Source organism: Bufo bufo, chromosome 2 (assembly GCF_905171765.1).
Source record: "Bufo bufo chromosome 2, aBufBuf1.1, whole genome shotgun sequence".
Taxonomy (NCBI): Eukaryota; Metazoa; Chordata; class Amphibia; order Anura; family Bufonidae; genus Bufo; species Bufo bufo.
The window spans coordinates 790,795,524-790,806,209 of NC_053390.1; positions in this window are offsets into that span (position 1 = coordinate 790,795,524).

Here is a 10,686-nt window from a genome sequence, read left to right on the forward strand (position 1 = left end):
AAACTGCTTTTAGATATTTGTTTCAGTTGTTTCTGTGATGTAGTGAAATATACTTACACGCACTTCATACGTTTCAAAGGCTTTTATCGACAATTACATGACATTTATGCAAAGAGTCAGTATTTGCAGTGTTGGCCCTTCTTTTTCAGGACCTCTGCAATTCGACTGGGCATGCTCTCAATCAACTTCTGGGCCAATTCCTGACTGATAGCAACCCATTCTTTCATAATCACTTCTTGGAGTTTTTCAGAATTAGTGGGTTTTTGTTTGTCCACCTGCCTCTTGAGGATTGACCACAAGTTCTCAATGGGATTAAGATCTGGGGAGTTTCCAGGCCATGGACCCAAAATGTCAACGTTTTTGTCCCCGAGCCACTTAGTTATAACTTTTGCCTTATGGGACGGTGCTCCATCGTGCTGGAAAATGCATTGTTCTTCACCAAACTGTTGTTGGATTGTTGGAAGAAGTTGCTGTTGGAGGGTGTTTTGGTACCATTCTTTATTCATGGCTGTGTTTTGGGGCAAAATTGTGAGTGAGCCCACTCCCTTGGATGACACATGAATGGTCTCAGGATGCTTTACTGTTGGCATGACACAGGACTGATGGTAGCGCTCACCTTTTCTTCTCCGAACAAGCCTTTTTCCAGATGCCCCAAGCAATCGGAAAGAGGCTTCATCTGAGAATATGACTTTGCCCCAGTCCTCAGCAGTCCATTCACCATACTTTCTGCAGAAGATCAATCTGTCCCTGATGTTTTTTTTGGAGAGAAGTGGCTTCTTTGCTGGCCTTCTTGACACCAGGCCATCTTCCAAAAGTCTTCGCCTCACTGTGCGTGCAGATGCGCTCACACCTGCCTGCTGCCATTCATGAGCAAGCTCTGCACTGGTGGCACTCCGATCCCGCAGCTGAATCCTCTTTAGGAGACAATCCTGGCACTTGCTGGACTTTCTTGGACGCCCTGAAGCCTTCTTAACAAGAATTGAACCTCTTTCCTTGAAGTTCTTGATGATCCTATAAATTGTTGATTGAGGTGCAATCTTAGTAGCCACAATATCCTTGCCTGTGAAGCCATTTTTATGCAACGCAATGATGGCTGCACACGTTTCTTTGCCGGTCACCATGGTTAACAATGGAAGAACAATGATTTCAAGCATCACCTTCCTTTTAACATGTCAAGTCTGCCATTTTAACCCAATCAGCCTGACATAATGATCTCCAGCCTTGTGCTTGTCAACATTCTCACCTGAGTTAACAAGACGATTACTGAAATGATCTCAGCAGGTCCTTTAATGACAGCAATGAAATGCAGTGGAAAGGTTTTTTTGGGATTAAGTTAATTTTCATGGCAAAGAAGGACTATGCAATTCATCTGATCACTCTTCATACATTCTGGAGTATATGCAAATTGCTATTATAAAAACTTAAGCAGCAACTTTTCCAATTTCCAATATTTATCTAATTCTCAACTTTTGGCCACGACTGTACAGTGATGTACACCAACATACATTCTCCCTAGAGTTTACCTGCAGCCCGGGATAGACCTGATGTAATTCGCTTTATGACAAATTAATTTGTTTCTTGGAGAAATTCAGTGAAGCGACCGAAACAAATTTTTGAAAACTTCTCTCTAGTGATGTTAGCAGCAGCTGCAGCAACAGGCCAGATATGTCACTGTGATCTGGAGGTCGTGTTTTGACCAACAATCCAGTTATACTGGAATTGTTGGCTCGCTCTTCACAATTATCTTAAGTAACAACAGATACACACAGACAGCAATCGGTGGGTTCCTTTGACACCACGTTTAGTTGGCATGGTCTAGGAACTGCCTCTATGCATTAAACCTGAACCTTCCTTTTGCTTTTGCTGCTCCATCTGATAGCCAAGTAATGTTTGCCTCCAGTTTTTCAGCGACAATGACCTTTGTGGGGACAGTCAGCAGTTACAGGCCAGCACAGACTTGGAGGAGAGGTCCACTGTGGACTCCTTTAGGCGTGCAACTTCCAATGATGGGAGTATATGTTGTAGCACATGTTGCGAGAGGTTTAGGAACGTGTGCAAGAGACTGGTGAAGGTGACACAAGTGACTCGCAAACATATGTATATGATGATGTAGTCGATTGCACGTGGGAGCCGGGTGAAGAGGAGGCATCATCATCATCCGGAAGTGAGGGTGGCAGCATGCCCGTGGGACAGCAGGGTGGAAATGTGCCTGTGACACAGCAGGATGAAGGCAAGTGTGAGATGGGGAAACAGCACAAAATTTGTGAACATTGTATTTGTGTAAATGAAGTTAAATGATTTGGACTAACATTCTGCTGCTTGGCCACAAGAGGCCGCTGTTTCCTAAGCATAGCTAAAAAGGACTGCATTTCTAGATTCATGTGATCTTAAAAACTTTCAGGGGGTGGAGTTGCAAAGCCTGGTGAGGAAGGCAGCAGCCATGTTAGGGTGAGCTTGTGAGAAGCATCCAGGAGCTGTGTGTGAGGAGAATCACTTGACATCCAATCGTGAGAGCATCCTCCTGGGACCAGAGCTGCAGCAAGGGGAACTGATTGGGTCCATTACCCTGATCTTGTCCAGAGGAAGCGGAACTGCTTCCAGGAACTGAGATGGGAGCTGAGGAGTAAAGCCGCAGACACTGCGGTACCACACATTTGCTAGAGAAACCCTTGTTCTATCCTTAGTGACCAGCTCACACAAAGCAGACCCCAGTTGGTAAGACTTATCGTGCACGCTTCTCATACAGTTTTGGCACCTAGGATCCTAGAGACTGAGACCAGGCCTTTAGTTAGTTAGGTTTGCTGTTTGTGTCAGGCCACAAGTATTGTTAACTGCTCTTAACAAGGACTCCGCGTTCAAAGTGTCAGTTCACACCTGAGAGCTGTGAAGCTTCATAACTAATTCAAGCCAAGCTGGTGTATTCAGGAGAAACACTATAGGCACATGCTGTTTACCAGTTGTTGGGGGAGGGAATTATTATAGCATGGAATAAAATCTTAAGCTGTTGTGCTGTACCGCAGGCTATCCTGCATTACGCACCCAAATAATTGTTCCTGACTCTAGGATAATAACAGGATAATTCCATTTTGCTTTCCATCTACTAATTCCTCCACCACACAAACACCGAACCTGAACCTGTAAGGTTCGGGTTCGCTCATCCCTAGTTTTGACATATCACTAGAATTTTTTATGACTTTTATTCTATAAAATGATATATTATCAAATCAATCCACTCAGAATTGGCATAGGGGCCAATGATGTGTAGAGAGATAAGCACCTCCTAATGTAAGGAGAACTGAAATACGGTGCTCCATCCTGAGACACAGTGCTGGTGGTTGGATTCAGTAGTAGAGTTGAGCGGACACCTGGATGTTCGGGTTCGACGGGTTCGGCCGAACTTTGGAAAAAAGTTCGAGTTCGGGACCCGAACTTGACCCCAAACCAGAACCCCATTGAAGTCAATAGGGACCCGAACTTTTGAGTAAAAATGTAATGGAAAGGGCTAGAGGGCTGCAAATGGCGTCAAAATGTGATTAAGAGCATGGCAAGTGCTCTGCAAACAAATGTGGATAGGGAAATGACTTTAAATAACATAAAATACGTAAAAATAATAATATTGATCTAGGAGGACGAGGTCCATATGGAGTAAGAGGTTGAGGAGGCGGTGGATGTGGCGGTGTAGGTGGAAGCGGCGGTGGAGGAGGAGGTAGCCTACACTGGTTTTTGGTTTTAAATTTTATTTTTTAAATTAGGGTACACCCCAAAACATTGGGAAATATAACCTGTGATAACCCCCTGCAGTCGTGCTAAACACACGTTCAGATAATACACTGGCTGCAGAGCAGTCCAGCACCTCCAAGGGGTAAAGGGCAAGCTAAGGCCATGTGCCCAATTTGGAGACCCAGAAGTTGCAGGGGCTGACCCCTGTCAGTTAGTTCGTGTAGGCGTGTGCACACTTACTGCCCCACCATGTCGCACGTCCCCGTGATGTTCACGATTCAATTTGATATCTGCTCTATCAACTTTTGATGTTCTTTTCTGCGCCTACCATGGTGATCATGGGTGGCGGGGAATCAGGGTTCCAGCCCGGAGAGGGAGCATGAGAAAGAGAGACCACATCCAAGGGAGGATTCATTTTTTCAAATTTAAAATTATAGAGTTGAAATATGGGAGAAATTATTAAAGCATAAAAGTGTGACAACTTTTGAAAGTTTAAGCATTGAATGAAAGGATGTGGCGCGCATTAATTACTGCAGAATTTATTACATTTTATTCCCTGTCACCTATGCATAGCAGGGGTTTATTCACATCTAAAATTGTATAATGTCAACCCAAGAATGTAACAGAAAAATTAGTGAAATTCATTAACCTGTCTACTTGGTAGAGCAGGGGTCTATGACAGAAAAAAATCGTTTATTGTCACCCGAAAATGTTAAAGAAAAATTATTGAAATTTATTAAGCTGTCAACTAGGTAGAGGAGGGGTATATTATACCCAAAAATTGGTGAATTTCACCAAAAAATGTAGCAGACAATTTTTTTTTTTTTTTAACTGTCTACTAGGTATAGCAGTGGTACATCACACCCAAAAATTGTTGAATTTCCCCTGAAAATGTAACTGACAATTTTTTTAAATTCTTTTTTACCGGTCTACTAGGTATAGCAGTGGTACTATACAGACAAAAATTGGTGAATTTCACCTGAAAATGTAAATGACAATTTTTTTTTGTTTAACCTGTCTACTAGGTATAGCAGTGGTACTATACACCCAAAAATTGGTGAATTTCACCCGAAACTGTAAATGACAAAGTAGTGAAATGACATAAAATAAAATACGTACAAATAAAACAAAAAAATTTGATTTATGAGGTGGAGTTCAATATGGAGTAGGAGTTTGAGGAGGCGGTGGACGCAGCGGTGTAGGTGGAAGCGGCGGTGGAGGAGGAGGAGTTAGCCAACACAGGTTTTTGGTTTTAATTTTATTTTAAAAAATTAGGGTACACTCTAAAAGAGTGTGAAATATCCAAAATACAAGAATGAGCAATTGCGCTGCAGTATAACAATGGCTGCTTAGTGCCGGTATACATGTCTATTCTGCACAAGGTAATGACAAGTCCTGAGGGATCCATGCCTGGTTCATTTTAATGAACGTGAGCTTGTCCACATTGGCTGTGGACAGACGGCTGCGCTTCTCTGTGATGACGCCCCCTGCCGTGCTAAACACACGTTCAGATAATACACTGGCTGCAGAGCAGGCCAGCACTTCCAAGGCGTAAAGGGCAAGCTCAGGCCATATGCCCAATTTGGAGACCCAGAAGTTGAAGGGGGCAGACCTGTCATTCAGTACGTGTAGGCGTGTGCACACATACTGCTCCACCATGTTGGTGAAATGCTGCCTCCTGCTAAGACGTTCCATATCAGCTGGTGGTGCTGGTTGTTGTGGCGTGCTGACAAAGCTTTTCCACATTTCGGCCATGCTAACCCTGCCTTCTGAGGTGCTGGCGGTGCCCCAGCTGCATTGGCGACTTCTTCCTCTGCCTTTGCCTTGTGCTTCCACTGTGCCCCCGCTATCGGGTGGGAATGCCACCAGCAGCGCGTCTACCAGCGTGCACTTGTACTCGCGCATCTTACGATCACGCTCCAGTGAGGGAATTAAGGACAGTACGTTGTCCTTGTAACGGGGATCCAGCAGCGTGGCCACCTAGTAATCAGCACAAGTTAGATTGTGGGCAACTCGGCAGTCGTTGCGGAGACACTGCAGCATATAATCGCTCATGTGTGCCAGGCTGCCCAGAGCAATGAAAAGCTGTCCTCTGTGGGAGGTGTATCGTCTGTGTCCTCTGTATCCCCCCAGCCATGCACCAGTGATGGCCATGAGCTGGTCTGGGTTCCGCCCTGCTGTGAACATGGTTCCTCCTCCTCCATCTCCTCCTCCTCATCCTCGACCTCGTCATCCTCCAGAACTGTGCCCTGGCTGGACAATTGTATACCTGGCGTTTGTGGGTGCAGGAACCCACCCTCGGAGCCACTTGTGAATGACTGGCTGGAAACCCTATGAAATGATCCCTCTTCCTCCTCCTCCTCCTGTGCCACATCCTCTTCCATCGCCAGGAGCGTTTTTTCAAGGAGGCATAGAAGTGGGATAGTAACGCTGAGAACGGCGTTATCGGCACTGGCCATGTTGGTGGAGTACTCGAAACAGCGCAACAAGGAACACAGGTCTCGCATGGAGGCCCAGTCATTGGTGGTGAAGTGGTGCTGTTCCGCCGAGCGACTCACCCGTGCGTGCTGCAGCTGAAACTCCACTATCGCCTGCTGCTGCTCGCACAGTCTGGCCAGCATGTGCAAGGTGGAGTTCCACCTTGTGGGCACGTCGCATATGAGGCGGTGAGCGGGAAGGCCCAGGAAAGTTACACTGCAGCACTGACAGGCGAGCAGCAGGGTGAGAACGCCGAAAGCGCGCACAGACGGCCCGCACTTTATGCAGCAGCTCTGACATATCGGGGTAAGTTTTAAGGAATCTCTGCACCACCAAATTCAGCACATGCGCCAGGCAAGGGATGTGCATCAAACCGGCTAGTCCCAGAGCTGCACACCACCAGGCCAGGCTTGAGGCTCACTGGCACACACCACTTATCGGTGTTCAAGCCCCGTCCACAGCTCCTGCGCGGTGTGGGGTTTGTCCTCCAAACAGATACGTTTTAAAACTGCCTGCTTTCGTTTACCCCTGGCTGTGCTGAAGTTCGTGGTGAAGGTGTTACCCTGACCGGATGAGGAGCCGGTAGAGGATGAGGAAGTGGAGTAGGAGGAGGAAGCAACAGGAGGCAAACTGAAGTGCCCTGCAATCCTCGGTGGTGGAAGGACATGCGCAAAACTGCTATCCGCCTCAGGCCCAGCCGCCACTGCATTTACCCAGTGTGCTGTTATGGAGATATAACGTCCCTGACCGTGCTTCCTGCTCCACGTATCCGTAGTGAGGTGCACCTTGCCACAGATGGCATTGCGCAGTGCACACCTGATTTTGTCCCCTACTTGGTTGTGCAGGAAAGGGATGGCTCTCCTGGAAAAGTAGTGACGGCTGGTCACGACGTACTGTGGGACAGCCACCGCCATAAGGCCTTTAAAACTATCCGTCTCCACCAGACGGAATGACAGCATTTCAAAGGCCAGTAATTTTGAAATGCTGGCATTCAGGGCTAGTGATCGTGGGTGGGTAGGGGGGTACTTCCTCTTCCTCTCCAGCGTTTGGGAGATGGAGAGCTGAACACTTCCGTGGGACATTGTGGAGATGATTGGTGACCCAGGTGGTGGTGTTGCTGGAAGATTCTCTGTTTGCGGGGTGGCAGGTGGCACTGTCACTCCAGAGGTGGATGAAGAGGCCGCGACTGCAGCAGAAGAGGAAGCAAAAGGAGCCAGAGACCTTTCTTGGTTTTTGAGGTGTCTACTCCACTGCAGCTCATGCTTAGCACTTAAATGCCTGGTCATGCAGGTTCTGCTCAGGTTGAGAACGTTTATGCCTCGCTTCAGGCTCTGATTGCACAGCGTGCAAACCACTCGTGCCTTGTCGTCAACACATTGTCTGAAGAACTGCCAATCCAGGGAACTCCTTGGAGCTGGCTTTGGTGTGCTCAGTCCCTTGCTGTGGTGGGCAGTAGCAGGAGTACTGTCTAGAGGACGCCGCTCCGCTTTTGCACCCTGCTCCCTCTTCTGCTGTGCTGGTGGCTCGGTGCGACCACCGCCTCTTCCTCCGAACTGCATAGGTCACTCGCATGACCTTGATTCCATGTGGGGTCGAGGACCTCATCGTCCTCCACATAATCTTTCACCCAGTCTTCACCCCTGCCTTCATTGTCGGTCTGCACACTTTCGAAAGCCCCAGCAGTTGGCACCTGTGTTTAGTCATCATCCGAGACGTGCTGCGATGGTCCTCCCATGTACTCATCTTGAAAGATAAGTGGTTGGGCATCGGTGGACGCAATCTCTTCCACTTCTGGGGCAGGGCTAGGTGGATGGCCCTGGGAAACTCTGCTAACAGAGTCATCAAAAAGCAGAAGAGACTACTGCATGACTTGGGGCTCAGACTGCTTGGCTGATTTGCAAGGGGGTGAAGTGAAAGACTGATGGACATCGGCTGCAGGTGCCAACTGTGGTCTTTCAGCAGGAGACTGGGTGGGAGACAATGTGAAGGAACTGGATCCACTGTCAGCAACCCAATCTACTATCGCCTGTACTTGTTCAGGCCTCACCATTCGTAGAGCCGCATTAGGCCCGACCAAATACCGCTGCAGGTTCTGTCGCCTACTCGCACCTGAGGAAGGGTTTTTACTTGTGCCTGTAGCTGCACATATCGATCACGTCCTCTCCCTGCAACAGGAGCCAGAAAATGATGGCTGTATTTCTAGCTTAAATTGCACACTGACTAAGCCTGCAAATGCACCAGATGTTGTAAATTGCCCACAAAATGGTGATTCTCTCCTTTTCTCTCCCTGAAATCACCAGCAGCATCCTCTCCCTACACTAAGCACAGCAGAGTGAGGTACAGCGCTACGTGACTCCAGCTTATATAGAGGCTGGGTCACATGCTACACTGGCCAATCACAGCCATGCCATTAGTAGGCATGGCTGTGATGGCTTCTAAGGGCACAGAGTTAAACGCTTGTTGATTGGCTGCTCTGCAGCCTTTTAAAAAGCGCTGAGAAATCACTGAACACCGAACCCGAACTTTTACTGAAATGTTCGGGTCCGGGTTCTAAAAATCCTAAAGTTCGGTACGAACCCGACCTTTACAGATCGGGTTCGCTCAACCCTATTCAGTAGGGTAAGGATTGTCCCTTAAAAAGAGATATTCTGTAAAATTTCAAATGCTCAGTGAATTTATGTCCATGAACTGCACAGATCTACACTAAGCAGTGTAAACATTCTCAAGATGGCTTGAAACGTGTAAGTATGCAACTTGGCACAGACTCTGGAAATATTCTTAAAGTCATGTCTGCAGATAATGGTACAAAATGCAAACAATTCCAGGATAATGTAGGAAATCTTAAGAGACTTGTCAGTTTTCTCTCCTACAGTTTACTGTAGACAGCAGATAAAACCTGATGTGAGTTATCAGAACTCAGGTTTTCTTTCAGGATATAACATTGATTGTTTGTCCTTAGTACAATCTATCAATGTATTATTAGTGAAGGTCCCACCACTAGGAGTGCCATCACTCAGCTGATCATAGGGACATCACTGCAATACTCGGAATGGCGATATGAATATGAGCATGGCTGCAGCTGTTACTACAACTGAACAATGATCAGGCACACCCACAGTTGTACGGACGTCACTGCACATTATGTGGATCACACAGAAACGACCATGACATTATGGTGTTCATTGCCTATAAAATCAATTCATTGCTAAATAGTCTCATGTAAAAAAAAAATCTTCCTTAAAAAAAACTTTTTTCAATAAAAAATCTTTTATTTTTAAAAATTGTTTAGCACAAAATGCATGTTTGCTGCTTTCGTAACCTGTAGAATGAGGTGAACATATTATTTATATTGTACAGTGCGTGGCATTCAAAAAATACTGTGGCAGATTGAATATTTTTCCATTCCCTCTACAAATTATGTCAATAATTTATAGGTACCTTAACCCCTTAAGGACACAGCCTTTTTACACCTTAGGACCAGGCCATTTTTTGCAAATCTGACCAGAGTCCCTTTAAGTGCTGATAACTTTAAAACGCTTTGACTTATCCAGGCCGTTCTGAGATTGTTTTTTCGTCACATATTGTACTTCATGACACTGGTAAAATGAAGTCAAAAAATTATTTTTTTTTGCACCAAAAAATACCTAATTTAACAAAAATTTGGAAAAATTTAGCAAATTTCAAAGTTTCAGTTTCTCTACTTCTGTAATACATAGTAATACCCCCAAAAATTGTGATGACTTTACATTCCCCATATGTCTACTTCATGTGTGAATTGTTTTGGGAATGATATTTTATTTTTTGGGGATGTTATAAGGCTTAGAAGTTTAGAAGCAAATCTTGAAATTTTTCAGAAATTTACAAAAACTAAATTTTTAGGGACCAGTTCAGGTCAGAAGTCACTTTGCGAGGCTTACATAATAGAAACCACCCAAAAATGACCCCATCTAAGAAAGTACACCCCTCAAGGTATTCAAAACTGATTTTACATACGTCGTTAACCCTTTAGGTGTTGCACAAGAGTTATTGGCAAATGGGGATGAAATTTGTGAATTTCATTTTTTTGTCTAATTTTCCATTTTAACCCATTTTTTCCACTAACAAAGCAAGGGTTAACAGCCAAACAAGACTGTATCTTTATTGCCCTGACTCTGCCGTTTACAGAAACACCCAATATGTGGCCGTAAACTACTGTACGGCCACACAGCGGGGCGTAGAGTGAAAGGTGCGCCGTTTGGTTTTTGGAGGGCTGATTTTTATGGACTGGTTTATTTACACCATGTCCCATTTGAAGCCCCCTGATGCACCCCTAGAGTAGAAACTCCCTAAAAGTGACCCCATCTAAGAAACTACACCCCTCAAGGTATTCAAAACTGATTTTACATACGTCGTTAACCCTTTAGGTGTTGCACAAGAGTTATTGGCAAATGGGGATGAAATTTGAGAATTTCATTTTTTTGTCTAAATTTCCATTTTAACCCATTTTTT